This window comes from Columba livia, chromosome Z (genome assembly GCF_036013475.1).
Source record: "Columba livia isolate bColLiv1 breed racing homer chromosome Z, bColLiv1.pat.W.v2, whole genome shotgun sequence".
NCBI lineage: Eukaryota > Metazoa > Chordata > Aves > Columbiformes > Columbidae > Columba > Columba livia.
The window spans coordinates 43116700-43141264 of NC_088642.1; the positions used below are offsets into that span (position 1 = coordinate 43116700).

The 24565-nt window shown below is 42.3% G+C and overlaps 1 protein-coding gene across 8 annotated transcripts in view; it reads right to left on the reverse strand.

The window, feature by feature from the left end:
* The window catches only part of PIGG (phosphatidylinositol glycan anchor biosynthesis class G (EMM blood group)), a 245345-nt gene that overhangs the window by 17486 nt on the left and 203294 nt on the right, over positions 1-24565 (reverse strand). For 6 of the 8 annotated variants that reach the window (XR_010468873.1, XR_010468870.1, XR_010468868.1 and 3 more), the window contains 2 exons: positions 21906-22087; positions 20467-20585 (listed from right to left, as the gene is read on the reverse strand). The gene's annotated coding sequence lies outside the window, so the exon portion shown is untranslated. Of the gene's footprint in view, positions 1-8360; positions 8557-20466; positions 20586-21905; positions 22088-24565 lie in introns of all 8 variants that reach the window. The other 2 variants (XR_010468869.1, XR_010468871.1) reach the window with 2 other exon arrangements.

The following is a 24565-nucleotide window of genomic DNA, read 5'->3' on the forward strand; positions in this document are numbered from 1 at the left end:
CATCAGGTAATACCAATACTTAGTCAGAAGGGGTGACATACTTCCCTTAACTTGTAAATATCAAGGGCAGACAAACCTGTGCAGGGACCCTTGAGTGGAGACACTTGATGCAGGACCCATGGATGGAGGAAAGGCTGGATATTGGTATCGTCAACCCAAGTTTGCATGACAATAATTTTATTTAAGGTAGTTATGGTGCTAATTGCAAGCTTCTACCTCTGTGATGCTGGTACATGTTCATGACATACTTGACACAAGTCCTTGTGTGCACAAAGCAGCTGGTACCGTTAGCATGAACAACAGCTCACAGTTCAGGCTTCATTGCCTTCTTGGTTGTGTTATTGTATGTTACCAACCACACACCCAAAACACTTTAACCTCCACCACACCTCCTAAAAAGCAACAGCAAAGGTGCCTTTCAGTGTCCCTCATGCTGTAGCAGGTACAGCTGCATTGCATGTTGTTTGGACTGAATTTTTCTCCAACCACTCCACATTCGAATGGCCCTCATGCCCTCCTTTTTGCTTACACTATCATTCATTACTTATTACCCGATACTTGCTTCTTCTAAGATGGCAAAACAGCGTCCCCTTTAGTAAAATATCAATTTGTTACTTTTGGGCAGCATCTGCTTCAGATGTTGTTTTCAGTAAATATTCATATTTTTTTGAAAATTAATTCTGATTTGAGTATCACATCAGGAATGGGCCTGAGACCTTCCTTCTGCATCTTCTTCCAGGTTAATATGTAAAGGGGATTTTGCTGTAAGAGAAATTTTAGAAAAAGCCTCTCCATCCTTGATTAAATCAGGCTTCTCAACTGCCTAAATTCTTTCACTAATCTCTGACATATTTCTGAAAAGGCAGGACTGAATGTGCTGGTATTACCAAGAAACTCAAAACATTACAGAATTTTTTGCCCCTCTTTTTCTGTCTCAGGGTTATGACTGTGAGATATTTCTCAGGGTTTTATGCCTAATAAAATGTTACTGTCTCTCACTAGATTCTGTCGCTTTAAATTGCTCTGGAAGACTACAAAACGTGTCTTTTTTTTTCTTTAAAGAAGTTGCTACAAATCACTTTGTTCAGGTTTAAAATAAGCTCTCATTCTGCCTCCCACAGCAAGCAGAAGAATCTCCACACACTCTTGCAAAACTCACATGTTGCAGAATTTTTTGTATTTCTTCTTGGAGTCTAGCCTTGCATGACCATGAGCAATGCCTCTAATAAGCAGCTGGCATTCAGGTAAAATGAGGTCCTGGTGACTAGCCCTGCCTGGGGTGCACCTGCAACACTCTGCTCCCAGCAAGCCAGAGAAGAAATCCTGGAAGAGCTTGTGGTGCTCAACAAGCATGCACAAGTAGACACATGGCTCTGGTCAGGCTGCTAAGCAGAATAAGAGATGGAAGAAATTGTTCGCCCCTCTGCTTTGCTCTCCAGCAAAACTGATCTTGCTCACCACATACAAACTTCCTGAGGGTGCACTCAGTCCCTTAATTCAGGTCACTGATGAACAGGTTGCACAGGACTGGACCTAACAGTGAACTCTGGGGAACCCCACTAACTACAGGCCTTCAACCAGACTCTGCCCCATTGATCACAACCCTCTGCTTAGCCTCTCTCTCACTGTTGGTGAACTGATAATGAGGAGGATATGTGTTGGTCCTTATGACTCTCCTGCTGGCTTCTCCTATACTACTCCGTCAAACGCCACAGGCACACAGCTGTGCTGCAAACTGCTGCCACTTGCTGGTAGTCTTCCCCCTGCATTATTTGAGAGAGCAGCTCTCCCTCACCACCCCTTTTCCCTTCTAAAATGACATAGTCTTTCCAGTAATCAAAAATGCTACAGCCTGGCCTGGACTATTTGCCTGGTCTAGTTTCTAGGAGGTCACTGCCATGCTTTGCTTCATTCTGTTTCTCTCATGCCTGCCCTTGAAATGCATGCCATGCATGCCAGGGTTAGTTTGCACCCTGTTAGCACTTGTAGCTAGCACTACATTTCCAAAAGAATTCAATTTCCCTTCCATTTGGAAAGTACAGGACCCAACATCTCAGCATCCAGAAACTGTTTGGTCTCTAAGGTCACTGATTGAATTTCTCAAGCTGCCAACATGATCTGGGATATGTCATTGAGATAACGTCCTGGAATGGTCATTACCTTTTGTTTAAGGATAGCAGCCAGCAATGAATAAATTTCAAAAGCTATTAACAGGAAATTGTGCAGCTATTGCCATTCAAGCACATCTGGATCTCAGAAATGAAGGATGAAAGCTGTACCATATCATGGTGCTAGCCCACCTCTCTCTTATCCAAAAAATCTTTTGGCCATAACTTTGAAGGCTGAAATGGGGTAAAGTAGGAGAGGTGTGCAGGAAGGAAGAAGCAGAAGCTCAGCATCTGGGTAAACCATGCATTTAAAAGAAGATAAGAGGAACTGAAATACGATGAGTAGGGATTTGGTGCCATGAATGGCATGGCCTGCAGATAGTGGGGTGGGGCAATGACTAACAATTGGGTGGCCTTGGGCAGGTGGATCCTACAGAAGGTGGTATTAGAAATGAGCAAGGAATTCTACTAAATTCCTTGCTCAGGGGTTGCGCCATAAGCTCAGGAGAGAAAAAAGACTGGATTTTGAAAGTGAGAGTAAAAGAAAAAAATCATACATTAGAAAGTCAAGCTAGGACAAAGCAATGCCATGTGTTGCAAACAGGGGTGATTTGAACAGGTCAACCTTCCAACACAAGAAAAATACACATTACTTCACAGAATCACACAGAATCACAGAATCGACTGGGTTGGAAAAGACCTCAGAGATCATCGAGTCCAACCCTTGGTCCAACTCTAGTCCGTTTACTAGATCATGGCACTAAGTGCCATGTCCAGTCTCAGTTTAAAAACCTCTAGGGACGGCGAGTCCACTACCTCCCTGGGCAGGCCATTCCAATGCCTGACCACTCTCTCTGTATAGCCCAGACAATGAAGCAACATGGATGAGGAATTGCTTACAAGTGATCCAAGCTGAAAGATTCACAGTTGGAGACTTGCCTCCTGACACTTGAATAGTTGGACCTCCTGGTCTTCTCCAGCCTTTTCAAGGTAGGGGGAAGACTTTCACCAGTCGTGTTGCTCTTCTCTGGACCCGCTCCAGCACTTCAATGTCTTTCCTGAACTGAGGGGCCCAGAACTGAACACAATACTCCAGGGGAGGATCACTTCCCTTGTCCTGCTGACCACGCTGTTTTTGATACAGGACAGGATACCGTTGGCCTTCTTGGCCACCTGGGCACACTGTTGGCTCATGTTGAGCTTCCTGTCAATTAGCACCCCCAGGTCCCTTTCTGTCTGACTGCTCTCCAGCCACTCTGCGCCCAGCCTGTAGCGCTGCAGGGGGTTGTTGTGACCAAAGTGCAGCACCCGGCACTTGGCCTTATTGAACTTCATCCCATTGGAATCAGCCCATTTTTCCAGTCTATCCAGATCCCTCTGCAGAGCCCTCCTGCCTTCCAGCAGGTCGACACTCCCTCCCAGCTTGGTGTCATCAGCAAATTTGCTGATGATGGTCTCAATCCCCTCATCTAAATCATCAATAAAGATGTTAAACAGGACTGGACCCAACACTGACCCCTGGGGAACACCACTAGTGACTGGCCGCCAGCTGGATGCAGCCCCATTCACCAGCACTCTCTGGGCCCGGCCCTCCAGCCAGTTCTTAACCCAGCGTAGAGTACACTTGTCCAAGCCATGGGCTACCAGCTTTTGCAAGAGTATATTATGGGAGACAGTGTCAAAGGCCTTGCTGAAGTCCAGATAGACCACAGACAGACCTCCTAACTTGTCAGGAGGCAAGTCTCCAACTGCGAATCTTTCAGCTTGGATCACTTGTAAGCAATTCCTCATCCATGTTGCTTCATTGTCTGGGCTATGATCATCTGCGTAAGATATTTTTATGCTAGTACTGGAGAAGCAGAACAGTGCCACTTGGTGGCATTGATACTTTTGTAAGCCTATAGACGGGATAATAAATTCTGCTGTTATATTGTACCATGTGGCAGCTGAGCACAAGCTTTGGGGGAGGGAAAGGAAGACTGGAAATGCAGATTAGCTGCTGCTGTTTGCCAGATGGGGAACTGTAGCATAGAGATCAGTGGTGTCTTCCAGGTTATTCTGTGGGCCTGTGAAAGAACAGATCTGATTCCCAGGTCATGAGTTCTGACTTACCCAGCAGGAGCAAACTGTGTAGGTCTCAATCTGGATTCAGAAATGACAGTGCACATCAAAAATCAGCATATAATCTTTCAGGAAATGCATGCTAGATTTTCATTTTTGCAGATCAGAATAGTGCTATGTCAGATAAGGATGTGGCATTATGTTTCTTCTAGATCCTTAATTTAATAGCATCATTTAACAGTAGTCCATTTTTTCTGCTGTACTGCAGTGTCGTGAGATGGTTGTCTTAGCAACTGAAATAGCTCATAACTAAAGCTCCCTTTCCTTAATATTGAAGTAATCAATTCATTCCAAGTCTTATCAAATAAAAATACAGTGGTATCAGAGCATAGCATAGAAGGAAGCTTTCCTGCAAGATCATTCCAAAACCTATGCAGTTCAGATTATGTTGTTTCTTTTAACAATTTCAGCATAAAGCTCATTCTCTTTTCATACATTTTTACAATGATTCTTAGCTGTTTGAAGACCTTCTGAATCAACCAAATTTTGTGCAACGTGTGATAGCACAGTACATAATGTTTAGTATCAAAAATCCATTTCCATTTACCAGAACAACAGTATTGCCAATACAGTATTGTCAAACACAGCAAGTAAATAACTTCAGTACAAATTAGCTGTTATGCTGCATACTTGCCTTCTCTGTGTATTCTGAACAAACAAGTTATTGGCGGGAACATAAAAGGAGTGAGGTCTGTGTGAAAACATACACTGAGTCAACTGTGAATAGCAATGTTTTTCTACATTTTCAATTTAAAGAACGGAATCAAATAAAATCAAATATTTACTATCAAATACTTTCAATAACCAATTTATAACTCAAAAAGGATCTCAGAAACATAGCAAGTAACCTTTTAAAAAATCCAATGAATAAAAGAGTGCTGCTAAACATAGGTGGCCCGGTATTCTTTCTTCACCCTTTCCTCTCTCAGAAATTCTGACATGTTTTCTTGTAGCAATTTTCTACTTTCAGTAGATATCTATAAATACTGAAGAAGACGAAATCCTCAAAGATATATTATATTTTGTTTAGAAAGTGGTTCACATTTCCTTAACTGTAGAGACGAAACTTCTGCACAAAGGGGCAAGCGTACATGCAGATATTGCCAGCAATTTACTGCAGTGCCTACACAGGGAATACCAGATGAGTTATATGTTCACCGAGTTTTGCAGAAAGCAGTCAATTTGCAGCTTTTATGCTGACTGGATGTCTGAAAATTCATTTGTGGTGGTGCTGGGCCTAAGTTAATGTCCTGTGCCTATGCAATAACTCTTCCCTATGTACATGTTTATCTAGCCACAGCTTATACACTGGATGTGGCTCAGAGCACAGAATGAATAATGATATATCTGCTGCCAGAATACCATGTAGGCTTACCTTCAGAAATTAATCAAAATCAATTTTTTAAAATTTTATTTTAAACACCAAAAATGTTTTAAGAAAATACATTTCAGGCATAGCTAGATCACCAGTAAAAAATTATATGAATCCATTCTGTGTCTGGGGGCTGTTTCAGGGGATAAATAATCTCTTAGGATTTGTTTTTCTTAATTTTGAAAAGATTACCTATAGACAGCATTTTGTTAATTCTGATTGGTCCTTGTCACTCTGCGAGACTGCTGAGGCTGTACGAACGTCTTTTCTGTCACCTTCTTAAGTGCATATCAGGAGTGCCATCAGAGGACAAGTGGGCTGTGTAGAAGACAGCTAACTGCACCTTTGATCACTTGGGAGAAGCCATAGACCTGCAGTACAATGATGCTATGAGCATATTACTAATTATTAAATGCTGCATGTCAAATCCTTAGAGGATCACAGAATAATTTATGTTGGAAGAGACCTCTGGAAGTCTTCAGCGCAAGACCTCAGTTTTGAAAATCTCTATGTTTGGATTATCCTCATCCCTCTGGTCTCTGTCCCAGCGCAATACTGCTTTCAGATAAAGAAATTTTTTTTCAGTTTGCAGTCAGAAATTTCCCTTGCAGCACCTTTTCCCCGCTATTTCTTGTCCCTTTAGACTGTGCCTCTTAGAAGAGCCTGTCTCTTCTCTGTAACCTTCCAATGAGCAGTACAAGAATTAGAATTACAGAATCACAGAATCATTTAGGTTGGAAAAGACCCTGAAGTACATCAAGTCCAACTCACTGCCAAGTCCACCACTAAACCATGTTCCTAAGCACCACGTCTACACATCTTTTAATTTCCTCCAGGGAAAGTGACTCAACCACTTCTCTGGGCATCCTCTTCCAATGCCGGACAACCACTTCAATGAGGACATTTTTTCCTGATATCAAAGCTAAACCTCCTCTGGTGCAACTTGAAGGCATTTCCTGTTGTCCTATCACTTGCCACTTGGGAGAAGAGACTGACGCCTACCTTATTACAACCTCCTTTCAGAGAGTAGAGAGCGATAGAGAGTGATAAAGTTTGCCCTCAGCCTCCTTTTCTCAGATCCCTCAGCTGCTCCCCATAAGAAGCGCTCTAGAGCCTTCACCAGCTCTGCTGCTCTTCTTTGGATGCACTCCAGTGCACTTCAGTGTCTTCCTTGTAGTGAGTGGCCAAAAACCGAACGCAGTATTTGATGTGTGGCATCACCAGTGCCAAGTACATGGGGATGAGCACTTCCCTAGTCCTGCTGACCACACTATTTCTGATATAAGCCAGGGTGCCATTGGCCTTCTTTGCTATCTGGGCACACCAATGTCTCATGTTCAGCCAGTTATCAACAAAAAACCCCCAAATTAGACCCCTTGATAGCATTTTCTCTTTCGGGCTAAACAAACAAATTTTCTCCCAATAGATACCATGTTCTCTGCCAACTGCTCCAACCTATACACTAGCTTCTGCTGGACTAACTGCAGGTTCTCAATATTTCACTTGCACTGAAGAGATCAATGTTATACACAACATTGCAGATAAGGCCTCAAATCTGCTGAGTGGAGGAGAATATTTACTTTCCTCCATTTGCTGATTACAGTTTTCACAATGCATCCCAGTATGTGGTTATCCTTAGTTTCTACAAGGGCATACTGCTGACTTATATTCTGCTTGCTGGGTTCCTTTTTGCAAATGTGCTCCCTAACCACTTGGCCTCCAGCCTGTGTTGTTACTTGTAGTTACTCCAGCCCATGGGCATGACTCCACATTCCTACTTCCTGAACTTCTTGAGATCCTGTCAGCTCACCTCTCCAGATTACAAAGTTCTCTGAATGGCAACCCCACCCTCCAGTGTATCAGTGGTGTGCTGTCATCCCCAATTTTCACCCACAAAACAAAAGAAGTACACTTCATCCCATCATCCACATCATTTATGAAAACATCTGCTTCGGTATTGACTCCAGAGGAACTCCACTCCCTCAAACCATTAACCTACAGGCTCCCATAAAGTGTATCTGCAAACAGACCCACAGAGTCATTCCTCTTCACCTGCACCAGGACAGGCAGACAGAAGATGTAAAGACACCACACCTGTTGTCAGCTCTCTTCAGGTCACTAAGAGAATCAGCAGATTTCAGTTACATGAGATACGACAGGCTCTTTGTGTACTGAGAAACAGAGGCTGTTTGTGCCAGGATCTGGTTTTGGCATTACATTAGTTCATAATGCTAACATCTCACCTCAAATCAAACACGTGTCCTATCCTGTTCTGTATGTATATTTAAGAACAGATTGTGATCTCATATTAACTTTCTATCAGTGTGAATATGTAAGGTGCAATAGGATGCATTCAAAGAATGTGTTGCTTCATTTTCCGTAGGACAGATATGGTTTGTGTTTCTGCTCTATGTCCTGAAAAAGAAAGGTAAGGTCAACATGCAAATCTTTATCTAGCACTCTATAGCAATTTCAAGACTACTTTAGTGTTCGTGTTTTCTCTGCTGAAATATTCGTTGCTTGGGAAACATGCTTGTAATAACTAACTAAATAGGTGAAAAAGGATGCTGGCAGAATAGTTACTCTGGATTTTCTGGGGCTTTCTAATGACTTAGCATTTACCGACATCAGAACTGTGCCACTGCCTTTGGTGTCTGCTTTATCAAAGATTGTAACACTGGGAAAAATTATAGACATTCATATTTCACAGACAGACCCTTGTAATCTGATTATAACAAAGAGGTGTCCCAGATACCTACTTTTGAGATGGCTCTACATGGAATGCTCTGAGACGAATATAGATTTAGACTTTGGTGTCCCAGGCATGGAAGAATAACCTTGTGGCAGCATCACATCAAAAAAGTAGGTGTCAGATTCCTCTGGCATTGTCCTGAGCTTTTGCTGCATTACTGATGCTCCTATTAGCATGGTTTCCCTGTCAGTCTGGAAAAATACCTGATGGTATAGGATAGAGACAGACAAAATGGGAAGAAAACTTTCATTTCCATCTCTCACAACAAATCTGGATGTTTTTCAAACCATAAAGCCACGTTATAATCTGCCAAATGGCTGAAATTATAATATTTTATCTCCACCCATGCCAAATAGCCAGGAAATTAGTCTCCAAAGGCTCATGCTGCCTAGAGAGCACACTCTTAGATAGCAGAGACCACTTCTCTCCCATTGCACTCTATTACATACCTTTGTGTGCAATCTAAGAAATGAGCAGATAGCCACAATAGAAAAAAAAATTTACCCTGACACACAGAGATAGCCAAAACGTTTGCTTCCTAGAACTCATCACATTTGTGTAGTGCAGACAGTTGTGCGAGTTTCTCTCACCTTTAGCTCATTTTGTGGGACAGGCAGCCTCTGCCCTGGCTACCCCACTGCCATAGCTAAGCAGAGATAAAGGTTCACACTGCAACAGGAGAAACTGTGTTTCAAGCAGCACAGTGCAGCCAGCACAGACAGAACAACCAGCCATCTAATACAGACATACTAATCTGGCTCCACCAGTCATGGGTTCTTCAGCAGTACAAAACACACAAATTTAGGTAGGCTTGTTCACATACAATTCTTCAGCCATTTTCTTAATATAACCTCACGCAGCTGTTCGTGACCGGGAAAAGCGAGGTGGTGAACACAATGGGCAGTGAAAAGTTTGCATTTGCTTTTACCATCCAAGCTTGTGAGAGTTTTACTTCTTTCTGGCAAAGCAGGGGAAAGGGAAGAGAGGAAAGGGTGTGGCAAGGAAGATGAGGCTGTGGACAGGAAGTGAATGGTAAGGGAGGATTCCAGTGAGCTGGGTTATTCAGCACTTAAAAGCTAGGTGGAGCCCTATCAGAGACACCATGTAAAGTATCATGCATTATAAAGCAGCCTATCTGAGTATTTACTACTTAATAATTTGGCCCTCTGTTGTGGCCCTTCACTAACAATATTCAGATTTTAAAAAATATATTTCTAAACTTGAAATAAATACCAGCCATGTACAATCCCAATCCAGCTCCTGAAACTCTACACTGAAGCAAGCTGAGTTGTGTTGGATCCCATATTGCCTTCTAAATCCTCTCAGCTACTAGAAATTTGTGCTTAGAGGTATAAGCCACACATTCAGCAGTAGACACAGACTGGCAGTAGAAAAGCATGCTGCCAGCCCAGCAAGGGAAAGCAACAGCCATTAACCATTGCCCTCTGACTGAAATGAGAAAAGGTATCTGCCTTCTCTTTTTATCACCTGTATGATCCCTTGGGATGAATCCTGCCCATAGAAAAGAGTCCCACAGTCAGTCCAGAAGAGCCAAAGCAAATTCACTGCCTTGATGACTACCCACGGGGTCTTCGCACACTACCACAGCAAAGCTGGAGCCTGAGCAGAGCTTCAAGCTGCTGTAGTAAAAGATCTCTTATGAGAAAGTTAAAATTGCCACAAAGATCATGGCCTTCAATGTTCATCACAGCTGAGCCTGCCATTTGATGAAGGACAGCTAAGGTTCCTGATAAATGCACACTCTTGGTTAAGGCATGAACAACTTGCCATTGGTGAATACAAAACACTCCATCTCCTGAAAATTAATTGTTACATGTAAGACACAGAGGAGTAGGAGGAAAAGTAGCAATTCCAACCATTTCAGAAACGTGTAGGCCCACTACTGTAGGCTAATGTCTCTGGGTCATCAGACATAGATTTCATCCTTCGGAAATCTGCATACCCGTGCCAGAGCCTTTCAAAAGCCAACTGCACAGTTCCTCCTGGCATTTTATGAGGCCTGGACTCAACCTTCCATGCTTACTGGTTGTTCATGTCCTTTGTGAGTCTGGCATTCATTATCAGGACAAACAATGTCGGGCATGTCATTTACTCACCACACCAGGCTCCTCAGAGTAACTGATAGACACCTCACTTGAAAAAATATGCCAGAGAGGGGGAGTTCCTTTTCATGCCTTTCAGGGCTTGCAAAGCATCATTATGTAGTCATTCAGCAGGAGGAGAGAGGCCACGGTATAGTTATTAGTTTAAAAGGACAACTGCCTCCTTAGAATATTTGCTCTCAAAACTACTTTCACCCCTCAGACTTTACATATAAAAAGACAATGACACTCTATGTACCCTACGTGTAGTTGGTATTTCTTCCTCATCTTGTTTTCTTAGCAGACAGAGGAAGAGTAAGCAAAGTCCTACCAGGGCGATGGGTGCTCCCAGCAACTGGAAGACAGCAAAGGACGTGTTTCAACAGAATAAGAGCAGTCTGAGTGCCACTCTGCAGCACAGTCACTGGGAAGGTGGGAGATGGTGGTGTCACTCTTAGGGCTCTAAATGCAGCTGTTGTCAGCAGTTGTTCTTGCAGGAAAAACTCTGCTATTGGGTGGAAAAATCGTATCCAACACACTCTGATCAAATTTTCCTGTACATTACTGAAACTCATGTAAGATTTTTGCTGGTGGTGATAAATGTCTTCTGAACTGCAGAACCACACCACACGGTGGAATGTGAATAATTGTTCCCAGAACTTCCCACACGAAACTTGGAGTGTAGCTGAGAGCTCATAATATTTATTCTTAAGGTCAAGGGTATGTGCACACTTACCTACTCTCACCAACATGCACACAAAGACATCATATTAACAATGCCTTCTCCACATGAAAGGAGAGCTGAGGCTGTTTGCTTTTGTGCATCACTCAAAATCTTGCTTATTAGCAAACATACTTTCTCCAATTTGTCTTTTTGTTTTGCAATAATGGCAGTTTTAATAGCAGAGCTTACTTTTAATTACACAGAGGTTATATTCTTACTTAATGTAAAAGTATGAGCCATTGTTCTCAAAATCTGTTTCAATTCCCCAAATACCTTTATTATAGTTTACCACATTCATACCAGGAACAGTCATTACTTCTATGAGGCACTTTTGAAAGCTAATCCTTTAACCTGTGTCTCTTACGAGTAAAGGAAAATGTCTGCTGTTTTATTGCATTTGCCTTCACTTATGTATAATGAGAACAAATGAAATCATATGGAAACATTTACCAGCCTTTTCCCACAGAATTTGCCTGGATCTAAGATGTACTTTGTTTGCCATCAACAAAGGAGGATTTTATCAAACAAGCCCCTCCCAAGATGCAGTGAGATTCATAAGGGGAGATAAAGAAGAGTTCAGAAATCCCTTCATACTGTGTCCATACTACTCAGGAAAAGGTAGAGGATAGAAGACAGGACCCTTTGGCCAAGAAAGATCAGGCAACTGGACCCTCAAGGTAATGAATCTTCATTTTATGTGTAAGGTTGGTCTCAGCATCCCTCCTGCTGAAATCTAAAAATGCAGTTAATTTTACCAGGAATGCTGCTGGTGTAGAGAGGTCGTTGTGCTTTCTCTGTTACTTCTAATTGCAGGAGTGCTCAGAGTTAGGCAGTGTGCAACCAAACAATCCTATAAGGCATGGGGCTGTGCATCAGCCACACCATGATCATCAACAGCTCTATCGACCTTGACCGCAATGAATATGGCAGAAGGTCAGTACGCTCTCTCCCTCTCTGTCTCATATTTTAATGTTTCTTCCCTTTGCAAGGAATTAAGTAACAGAGCTTAGCTTCAGTGTATGGCATTATGTGATACATATTACAGTGATACCTAAAATCAAAAATTAGTAAGAAAATAAGTTAATAAGGGTCATAGATTTTAGGCACTTACCTTTATTAAAATAAGAATAAGGTCACAGATGTTAGGCACTTCTTAGGCATTAAGTCACAAGAATGGTATTTGTTAAGCAGGAGAAGGTTAGGAGACAATGTGCTTGCTCTCAGAAGATACAGTGGCAATATCAGCACAAGAACCGGTTCATACTGTCTTTGTAGTTACCAGCTGAAGAACAAAGGAAGTATGCTTGCCCAGGACTTGAGTTCAACCAGGGGGCAGCACTAGAAGGGCTACCTTTCTCCTCCTAAGACCCTCAAAAGACCCCCAACTCATTGAACTGCACATGCACAAGGGACATTTACATATGCTGAGTGGTTTCAAGAAATGTAATGCATATATAAAGCATTTCCTGGAAATGTAATGAATATGTATGATCTGTGTGGATATAACCTTTGTCTGGAACTCTTTCATGGTCCTTGCTAGGTGGAGCCTGGTGCCAAAAAGAAAAGCTGCTTCTAAAATCTGAAACTCTGGTTTTGGATGTTTCTTTAATTTACTGATTTTACAGTATCAGTTCTGGCGACTCAGATGGGACCCCATTTTTGAACCTCAGCGGTTCCTGGGATTGTAGGACCTCCAGCAGGTACTGAAGGATTCTCGAGGAGCCCTCAATCCCTGGATACTGGCTGAGCTCTTTGGCCAATGACCATCACATCAGTTTATAAGTATTGCTTTATTTCTGGTTTGGATTTGCCACTTGTAAGTCATGGTGAAAGCCTTGCAGGGAATCTTGCCTGCCCATTACTCGAAAGAGCAAAAGCTTCACAGGGTTAGGCTGAAAAATCCAGGTGAAAAAGATTTGGGGTTAGAGACCTCTAAAAGGTGAAGGGTGAGAGAGACCCTTAAAAAAATAAGGTTTGAAATAAGGTTGAGGGAAAAAAAAAGGGAAAAAGCAGTTGTTTAAATCCTAGTTTTAGTTTATGAGTGCAACAAGTATGTATTAATTGTTTTATTGGTTGTTTTTACAATTGATTCTCTGTGGCATTGTTCATGTAAATGTGCTGTAAGCTCCTCTTCTCCCCCTTCCTCCTGTTTTGTGCTTACTCCTTCTCTTCCCCATTCCTTGTGTTTTTGCTTACAAGATGGGGTTGGGAATGCCTGTTCCTAGTGGTGTTCTTAAGAAATCAGTATTAAGGTGTGTCTGGGGGAAATACAAGGAATCTTGTGAAATATTGTAATAAATGGTGGCCGGTCTATGAGTCATATGATGGGGAAAAGTGGCTGGAGGGTGGAACCTTGAATCATAATACCTTAATGAAATTGATTTTGTTTTTAAGGTGAGAAGGGAAATGGGATGAGGTTATGTATGCAGGGATGATTTTCTGTTTGTGGAGGCATTCCAACTGGCAAAAAGAATGTGGTATCAGTTTGGCTTTGGAAAGGGATAAACAAAATAAAGGGAAAAATAAAGATTTGGAAAGGTGCTGTTCAGCATGTGAACTGCAAAAATTGCAAGGAGATGATGTTAGGGGCTTGGAAGTTGTTCGGAGGATTGTGTATCATGATAGAGATTAGCAGAAAGAAAAACAAGCAGCTTGATCAATTGTGACTCTAGAGGGTTTTACTGTCAAAGATCAGGGAGTAAGCCACAGTCAGGGAATGACTCCAGGAAGAATTAAAGGAAAAGGACAAAGGTTAGGTACTGGACACTAGCAGCTCAGAGAAAATCAGTGTGCATATTGTAAAGGAGAGGGACACTGGAAAAGAAATTGTCCTTAGTTAAGACAAAGAAGGGTCCAGAATCAAAAGCCTGTATTGGTTTGTTTCTGTGCTTAAATTAGGTTGCTGAACTTAATGAATGACAGGGACCAGGGAAATCTTCCCCAGCAGAAACCTTTGGTTCGAATTAAACTGTGGGATGGATCAGAGGTGGAGTGGTAGATATTGAGCCTCACACACAGTTTTGAATACTAAGAATTCATTCATAGATTGGATCCTGATTGGAATGTCCTCTGACAGAGTGCCATATTTCCTGGTAATTTTTTTTTAGAAATAAGTAGAATCTTCTTCTGATAAAAGAAAGCCTGAAATTATAGAGTACTTAGTTGTGGCTTTTGTATAAAAATATGGGATTCTAAGTTACAGTACTATATTGCATTAATGTAGTTCTGCAGAAGTTTGGAAAAAAGAGATGAAGTACAGTACTGTATATCAATTTGTTCTTACTGTTACGTAATAATTTTTCGACCAGCACTCTATTATTGACGTTGTGTGCTCAGCTCACTACATGAAATGCCTCTACACCAAAGCACACAGCATGGGAGGAGCTAGAAACCTGTGTTCAGTCAGGAGATTATGATCCAGTGGCAATTACAGAGACACGGTGGGACAGTTCACATGACTGGAATGTGGTCACGGATGGCTACGTCCTTTTCAGGAAAGACAGGCCAGCAAGGCGAGGTGGTGAAGTTGCTCTTTACTTGAGAGGGCAACTACGATATATTGAGTACTGTCCGGGGGCAGATGAGGAGCGAGCTGAGAGACTGCGGGTGAGAATTAAGGGGCAGGCTGGCAGGGGTGATACTGTTGTGGGTGTCTATTACAGGCCACCAGATCAGGATGAGGAAACTGATGAGGTCATCTACAGGGAGCTGAGAGCAGCCTTGCAATTACAGGCCCTGGTTATCGTGGGGGATTTAGCTAGCCTGATGTTTGCTGGAAGGACTATTCAGCCAACCACCCACAGTCTAGGAGTTTCCTCCAGTGCATTGATGATAAATTCCTGATGCAAATGGTGGGTGAGTCAACTAGGAGACAAGCGTTGCTGGATCTCATTCTCACTAACAAGGAGGATCTGGTTGAAGCAGTAAAGCTTAAGGGCTGCCTTGGCTGCAGCAAACATGAGATGGTGGAGTTCAGGATCTCATGTGGCAGGAACATAATACCAAGTAGAATCACAACCTTGGATTTCAGCAGGGTGAACTTTGGCCTTTTCAAACAATTGATAGGGGAAATCCCATGGGAAAGGGTACTTGAAAGTAAACGGGTACGAGATAGTTGGTTAGCATTCAGGGACTGATTCTTCCAAGCTCAAGATCAGAGCATCGCGACACGTAGGAAGTCAGGGAAGGGAGTCAGGAGACCTGCTTGGTTAAACAGGGAACTGGGCAAACTCAAATGGAAGAGGAGAGTTTACAGATCATGGAAGGAGGGGCTGGCCACTTGGGAAGAATATAAGGCTGTTGTCAGAGGATGTAGGGAGGCAACTAGGAAAGCTAAGGCCTTCTTAGAATTAAACCTTGTGAGAGGGGTCAAGGACAACAGAAAGAGCTTCTTCAAATACATGTCAGATAAAACTAACACTACAGGCAGTGTAGGCTCACTGGTGAATGAGGTGGGTGCCCTGGTGACAGAAGATACAGAGAAGGCAGATTTACTGAATGCTGCCTTTGTCTATACTGCCGGAGGCTGTCCTGAGGAGCCCCATACCCCTGAGGCCCCACAGGAAGTTAGGACAATGGAGGTTGATGAGGTTGATGAAGACCGGGTTAAGGAGCAATTAAGCAATCTGGACATTCATAAATCCATGAGTCCTGATGGGATGCACCCATGGGTGCTGAGGGACCTGGTTGAAGTCACTGCTAGGCCACTCTCCATCATCTTTGCTATGTTGTGGGAAATGAGAGAGGTTCCTGAGGACTGGAGGAAAGCAAATGTCACTCCAGTCTTCAAAAAGATCAAGAATGAGGACCCAGGTAACTAGAAGCCAGTCAGCCTGACCTCCATACCTGGAAAGGTGATGGAACAACTTATCCTTGGTGCCATCTCAAGGAGTGCCAGGGATAAAAGGGTCATTAGGGGCAGTCAATATGGCTTCACCAAGGGGAAGTCATGCTTGACCAACCTCATAGCCTTTTACGAAGACATAACTAGGTGGATAGATGATGGCAAAGCAGTGGATGTCTTGATTTCAGTAAAGCACTTGACACTGTCTCCCACAGCATTCTCACAGCTAAACTGAGGAAGTGTGGTCTGGACGATTGGGTAGTGAGGTGGACTGTGAACTGGGGAAGGAAAGAAGCCAGAGAGTTGTGGTCAATGGCATGGAGTCTAACTGGAGACCTGTATCTAGTGGAGTCCCTCAAGGGTTGGTACCGGGACCAGCATTATTCAATATATTAATCAACGACTTGGATGAGGGAATAGAGTGCACTGTCATCAAGTTTGCTGATGACACCAAACTGGAAGGGGTGGCTGACACACCAGAAGGCTGTGCTGCCGTTCAGCAAGACCTGGATAGGTTGGAGAGTTAGGTGGGGAGAAATTCAATGAAATATAACAAGGGAAAGTGTAGAGTCTTGCACCTGGGCAGGAACAACCCCAGGTTCCCGTATATGTTGGGGAACAACCTGTTGGAGAGCAGTGTAGGGGAAAGGGACCTGGGGGTCCTGGTGGACAACAGGATGACCATGAGCCAGCAATGTGCCCTTGTGGCCAGGAAGGCCAATGGCATCTGCGGGTGTATTAGAAGGGATGTGGTTAGTAGGTCAAGAGGATGGAGCCAGGCTCTTCTCAGTGATGACCAACGATAAGACAAGGGGCAATGGGTGCAAAGTGGAACACAGGAGGTTCCACTTAAATATGAGAAGAAACTACTTCACAGTGAGGGTGACAGAGCACTGGAACAGGCTGCCCAGGGAGGTTGTGGAGTCTCCTTATCTGAAGACATTCAAAACCTGCCTGGACACATTCCTGCGTAACCTGATCTAGGTGTTCCTGCTCCAGCAGGGGGATTGGACTAGATGATCTTTCAAGGTCCCTTCCAATCCCTAACATACTGTGATTCTGTGAAAGAATGCAACTTGTTAAACTCTGATTTGCATGGAATTTATACACTAGCTGGAGATGTGAGAAAGAAAACTAAATGCTGTGATGAATGTGAATTTGGGAGAGGTTGTATTTAAAAGCTGCTAGAATATTGACTGATTTGGATCCAGAAAATGAAAATAATAGATTGATGTTTAATATGTTATTTACTGACATCTATTAGGAATTGCAAAAAGTAAATGGGCCTGATGGAGTGCTTATTGCTCAACTAATTGGAATTGCATATAAAGTTCATAATATCAGGAATGAAAAAAAAAAAGGCAAAAAGAGATCAAAAGTGCAGACTTGTGCTGTACAGCTTGAACATAAACTTCAGGCCTGTGTCAAGCTGCAAGATAAACTCAGCCAGCTCATTATAACAGAGAAGCCTGACAGGGCCTAGCAGCTCTCACATGGTACCAATCATTACACCACCTGTGTGGCCTTGTCTCTATCTAAGCTGTGGTGAGAAAAAAAAAAAAAAAACTGACAGCCCGCTGCTAAAGTGGCAAAGGGAGGGCCTTTCCCCCTGCCACAGCAGTTTCACTGCTAGAGAGCTAGAATACTGAATAAAGGAGTCTGGACATGAATTTAAAAGCATCCCCAGCAGGTCCCTGGTTCCAATGAAGCTAGGAAATTAAACTATGGATTTTTTAATAGGGTCAGGTGAAACTTATTCTGTGATAACTACTTGTAAGGGACTTCTTAGTAAATTCACCATGCCATTTGTTGGGGTCATGGGAAAGAAAGAAAGGCCATATTTGAGACAAATAGAATGCTAAATTTGGAACAAAGTTTTAACACAGTTTCTTCAATTTGTCAGTCTTACAGCATCACCAGTGACATTTGCTCTGCACATGGCAGAAAGTGCTTAGGGCCCTGGAGTTGCAGAAATAAGCAAGTAGAGCTGAGCAGGACTCTTTGTTGCTGATGTCACAGCAGGCTGGTAGCAGTCCCTGTGTTCTCCACAGCTGTTGAGGATTTGATGAAGGTGAAGAAAACTACACACATCTTCAAGAGCTGTGCATACCCATGCTCAAATGAACCTTAACAATCTGACTAGAAAATGTGCAACATGTTAACTGGCTGTGGGCAGCATGTCATTTCTGAGAGTTCATAACCCCATTCAATTAAAAACAGTGCTTCTGGAGAAAGTTTCCAAAGTGAGAGTTCCTCAGTGAAGCTGATTTCCAAACTCCTGCCCTGGCCGTTTATTCCAAGGACCTATTAATAAGCACAGGAGGATTCTTTCTGCAGTTGCAGAAAGCAGATTTCATCACTCTTGTTGGAGCTGGAGAAGGGTGAGTGATGCTGAGACTCCAAAAGAAGTCGCCCAGATAAATCACAAAAGTTTGAAGGGGTGTTGAAGAAGCAAGCTAGCAGCGGAGAGTAAGTGTGAGGTCAGGACATCTTTATCAGACCATGCCACTGTCAGCCCTGTCAAAATACTGCCTCTGCTTTCATGATATGAAACACTGGAGCTATGCCTTAATTGCAAAACAGGCACTGTTTCAGATTGAAGTTTTCTCCAAATAAACTGAATGGTAAGGTGTACCCACTAAATTTTATGTGGCTTTAAATCCAAGAGTTCTCTCACTTTGTATGATGAGATCCTGATCACGTGATCCAGACATGGTCAGAAAACAACCCTAACTTGCCACTACCTTCTCGGATACTCCACAGGCAGCCTCTGTGGCACTGTCACAGTGACAAGCTCCCACAGCATGACAGAAACGTGTTGCTCAGTTGCCAGGCTTGGTTACAGCTTGCCCAAGGATGGATGTTGCTTGGCTGCACCTATCGTTTTGGTGGTTGCTCATTATTGACAGTACAAAAACCTGACCTGTTCTGCAGCAAAGATGTCTCCAAGTAACTCCTGCTGGAAATGGGTGTTCTCCTGAAAAAAAAACTTGCAGTACAGCTCAGATTCCACTGTATTTGTCACAAGCACAGTGTTAACAAGGAATGTGAGGGGAGCTCTCCTTTGCTGCAGAATACCTGCCTCATCCTCCTAGGGGTCTGAGAACAATTATCCATTGACCTTTTTAGAAATATGTTTTAATGCAGTGGAAGACATACCAAAGACACATTGTCTCATCCTTTGCTTCTGTTTCTCTCTCTGGAAATTTTCTTTCAATATTTTCTGATTGCATGATTTCTCACCTTTAATTGCTCTTTTTCCCTCCTGTGGACCCTCCAGTCTTTTTCTGCTTTCCTAAAATGAGACTCATCAGTGCTGAGTACAGGACAATAATTGCTTTCTCCACTACAAACAGAGAACTGATCTGCTGTTGCCTGTGGTAAGTACTGCTGGCACATTAGGAGGGGGAATCAGGAATCTGTCCCTGTGCTTTGTCTCCAGCCTCAGTCTCATAAAGATGTGAACCCAAGATGGACAGTAAAAGGGGCAGCTACAGAGAATGACTGTCACACTTTGTGAAGTGATTAAAAGGGAAAGTGAGCATTAAAATGGGAGACAAACAAGCGCAGTCCCAGAAGAGGTGTGTGCCAGACTAGTGGGCAGTGAAGAAGCTGTGCCACACCAGAGAGACAGAAAGGAAAAGAACAGATAAAACCACATTTCTCAGTTCTGAGCAGTTCTGCATGTATCAAGATCTCATGTCTGCCTGCTTTGGTGCTTATATCTTGGAGCTTGGGGGCTTTTGTTTAACTTGCTTCTCTGAAGGCACTGAATTAGACACCATACTACTGACATCCCCAACATCCATATGGAAAGGGAATAATTCTGGTGGGAGATATCTGGGGTTTCATTTTGGTCATGTTCCATTTAACAACACAAGAAATAAGAAAGAAAAAAGAAAATGCCTGCATGAAGAGGTACATGAGGGGAAGCAGAATACAAACCAACTGCTTCGAAGTAGAGAGGTAGGAGAGAGTTATCAGCAAAATGAAACCCCATGTCTTGCTTAAAGATAAACCTATACCAACAGTGGATGGAGAGGGAGATGAAAGTCCCATGAACATTCAAAGGAAGAAGACAGAGGAGAAGAACAAGACAAAGAAAGGACAGGCTTGAGACACAGGTAGGCTATTCAGAAGAGGATAGAGTCCTGAGCACCACCAGGCAATAGAAATCTTATTGAAAATGGAAAGTGCAAGTCACTGAGCATGTCTGGATACCTAGGCACTTCTGCTATGTGTGTTTACGTGGAAGATGAACTTCACTGAAAGTATGGGCACTTAAGTGTTAAACCATACATTCCCTGCTCCCACAAACAAAAGACTGCAAGTATCAAGAATTTCCAACGGATGTCATTATGTCATTAATGTCTTTCAAAAAACATTTCCTTTCCTTGGGGGTGTAATCTGTGAGCAGCAAGGTTGAGGAGAGTTTGAGTCCTACCTGTGAATCTTTTGTACTCTTGGTTTGTGTGGGAGTCTCCGTGGCAGATGCGCTTGATGTCCTCTCCAGACAAACCAGAAGCAGTTTGGTACAGACTCCAAAGTAGATAAAGACCTGAGCTGCAGTCAGGACAAGAACTCCTTTTAGGAAACCCACAAGGAAGCAGAACAGCACACTGAACACCAATAAGTTGTAGGTGCAAAGAGTCTCGTGCTTACTTTTCCCACTGTATGCAATTTTACTATGAGTCAACCACTTTATTCCATAAATATGACAGCCTGTGTGAGCCTGCTTTGAACTCTCTCTGCTAAACAAGCTGGCTGTATGGCAATGATTTTTTACTACTCACAGATCACTGGATGAGTCCAGTCTAAGTTTCATATCAATCATTTAGCTTAAGTAAGTGCATACTAAACAGAATGAATCACTTAGAATTATAAAGTTGTGTGATTTTTAATATAATGTCTGCTTCATGTTACTTAGTAAGATGAATTTGCTGAAATCTTATCCTGTATGCTGTAAAGTTCTGCTCATATTTACCAAACTTGCATCTACTTAATGTAAACAAAGTGGCTACAGTGGACATCTGTGAGATAAGTCCTGTTCTGCACTTTGCTGGAAAGTAATAGGATTCATTCAGTCAAAACAGTACCTTCAAGGCTCTGGACTATAAACAATACCTACTGTTAAACAAAACAAAGGCCACCTAAGGTCAGTGAAAAGGTCCAATGAGAAGCAAGAAGACTCCAGACTCAGATATTGCTTTTGAACTGAAGGGTAGGTAAATAGTCTGTAAGGGTATAAAACCCCAGAGATTTCTATACTTGGCCGAGGCCTCTGCAAAGGCACCTAGCTTGAGCAAACCCTGCTGTTGTATTATTTCATTAAATTATTTATTTCTACGGACTTCGATGCCTAAGAGTTTGCCTCCAGAGATGTAGGATCCAGGTGTAGGTAGGATCAGGAGCAACCTGACACCAGGCCCCTGGTGACGAGGTAAACAGTTTGATATGCAGAATAGTGAAACTTAGAAATCCTAGCCAAGCGATATAAAGAATTGTGTGTGTAAATACAACCCTTTGGCCATAAATACACATAATCCTTCACCTGTTTTTCCTTATCCTATTCGTCTCTTAGACACCAAGTCTGGGGCTAAGTTTGGATCCAGACACAACTAGGCTCCCCTGTGAGAAGGAGTTTAGAAACCAAGGGGAACCATTCTAAACCTTGTGATTCAATGATAGCGCCCCCCTCTATCCTTTCACATCTCCTGTCTGCATAAAAATCACTCTAAAACAAACAACTCTTACCTAACTCTGCTTGGCATATTTTGTCCATGCAGTAAGTGAGTGAACCTTGCTATCAAACTCTATTAAGTTGCACTTTTTTAAAGTAATCTAAACATTGCTTTGCGGCAAGCGCAACCCCAAATCACTCACCTGCAACAGTCTCACAAACACGTCAGTTCCATTTTTAGGGTTTCTTTATCTTCTGCATGTCATGCTGTTGCTCAATAATTATCAGTGTGCCATTTTGTCAGGAAATAATACTGTTTATTCTCTGAGAGACTTTGCATGTTCTTCTTCATGTATCATACGTTTCCATTCTGAGGCTTTAGCACCTAAGCAACAAAGGCAAAGGGGAAACATGAGCTAAAAATAAAGACAGTTGCTTGGCATTACATTTAGTTACAAGAAGGAATTACTCTCAGCAATTTAAGGTTACATGATTTATTTTATGAACCTGTTCAAAGTTTTGTTTTAGTTTTTTTTTTCAGGGCTGCAATGAAAAATAGAAAATGAGGTTTTCAAACATGTACCTAAACTTCACTTCTGTAACAGGGGACAGGTCAATGCCAAATGGTCATAACAGAGCAGGTGTTGGAGAAGCAGTGTAATGACTTGAAAATATACACACAAATTACCAGATTAGGCCACAACTGGCAACTACAAAGACTAATGTAGAGAGGCAGGTCTTGTGTGATGATGACTGGACAGTTTCTGTGGTATTTCAGATAAGTCTTCCCACAGCCTTGCTTTTGATAAGGCTCAAGCACGGGCAAGTAGGTAAAAATCTTTCTTTGCACACACTAGGTGGAAGTGAAGCCCTCCCAAGAGACTGATACAGCCAGACATTATGGTGGCTCTCTGAGTCATGGTCAATGTCACATACCAAACTACGACTGAGCAGAAGTAACACCCCCAAACAACATTGCTAAACTCCACTCTCCCTGATGCAAGCAAAAGCCTGGCCTTACCTGTTATGCCATCACTTTCGGCACTACCTCTGACTGGGAGTCTTAGTATTTCAGTTTCTTATATGCTTCACTGGCCAATGAACTTCTCTTTAGTTACCACATATAAGACTAAACATAGTCAGGCACTGTTATTAGGATCTCCTGTGTATCTCAATTTGCTTAATATTTAACAACCTCATACTGAGCCCCCTAAACTATTTTGACTCATCACTTTTTTTCCAGAAAAGCCTCCCATCTTTTGCTCAAAGACCACACAAGAGAGACGTAATTTCTTTCATGGTTTTGTTCCAACATGGTTAAAAACACATATAGCTCTCTTCTGGCCTGAAATTCTGATCTGACTTCTAACAGTTCCCTGTATGCCTTTCTTTTCTACACCAAAAGCACCCTTCTGGTACTTGTGTTCTGATGTCACTTGCGGGGATGGAACAAACGTGATCTCTTGAATGCTTTCCAAGCTTGCCTGCTCAGGGACTATTGGGCAAGACGATCTGAATTAATGCTTAGAGTGACATTCCTTTTGGAAATCAGCAGTCAGAGTGAAAGGCACTGCAATTAAATTTTGCTTCCTTTTCTGATGGAAGGACTTTTTTTATAATGAAGTAAGGTCACACTTTTTGAATGATGACCTGTGAAAAGCAACCTTGCAGACCTCAGCCTTTCTAAAATTCAAACCTGCAGCTAATTCGAGCAACACTTTCAAATATTGAAATAAAGGAAAGGCCCAATATCTGCACTTCAAGACAGTTTTTGCCTCTCACTCCCTACCCCTGATTCCCACATCATTATCTCTCATCTGCAGTATTTCCTGTGGTCCTGGACAAATGCTGTATTCCTGTATTGAATTCTCAGCATAATTTTAGTCTTCATTTCTCAATTACATGTATCTCCAAAGACAACACTAGATCCACCTGCTGTGGCATCAACTGCATATTCATGTTTCAGCTGTTTTATCTGCTCTGATGCCAAAATTACTTTCTAGGCTGCTAAACCCATACTCTGCAGGTCAGGCCACCATTCCCTGTCCATACATTCACATCCTTGCACTGAACAGTATCAACCCGTTTGTCCTCATATGGCTTGCTGAATAAACCTGATTGCAGATTTTTGCCCCTGGTTTTGCAGCCATTGTACCTGACATTGTGTAAACTGTATGTTTCAGTGAGTTTGTATTTTCCTTCAGAGATTTAGAAAGATGCAGAATAGGCTCAATAGCAAGTTTTATAGAACACACTGAAATGACACATATTTATGATAACCTCCCTAGACACCACTTGTGGCAGCTAGCTGATTCTTAGTGCCTACACATTTTGAGTGTTGAATAGCACATGTTCCTGTATCAGAAAGATCAAAATTATTATAAGATCAAAACTCATTACAAAGAATCTTATACCTCCATAGCTGCTTTCATCAACTAAACTTACATGAAGGAATGAAATAAATTCTGTTTGACAAATCCTATTTTGCATAAAACTATGTTGACTGACATTAATTATAGTTCTACCCTTTATTTCTCTACTAATTGAAATCTGTATCAGTTTTTTTCTATTATTTTGCTCCAGAGTGAGGTCAGGTCAACTGGTCTATTATTTTCTGGGTCATTTAGTTTACCTACTAATAGCTAGCATTGAGTCTTCAGAAATTGTGTCTATGTTCCAAGTATTTTCATATTATTTTTTTATACTATCAAGAATATATCTTCTTTTTCAATGAGAGAGAGGGTATTGCTCTTTCTTCTTCCTCTCTTCCTCCCTTCTTCCTCTCCTCTCATTTCTTTCGTCTCTCTCTTTCTCTCCCTCTCTCTTTCCTTCTAGATCATCAGAGCAAATTACTTAGATTGCT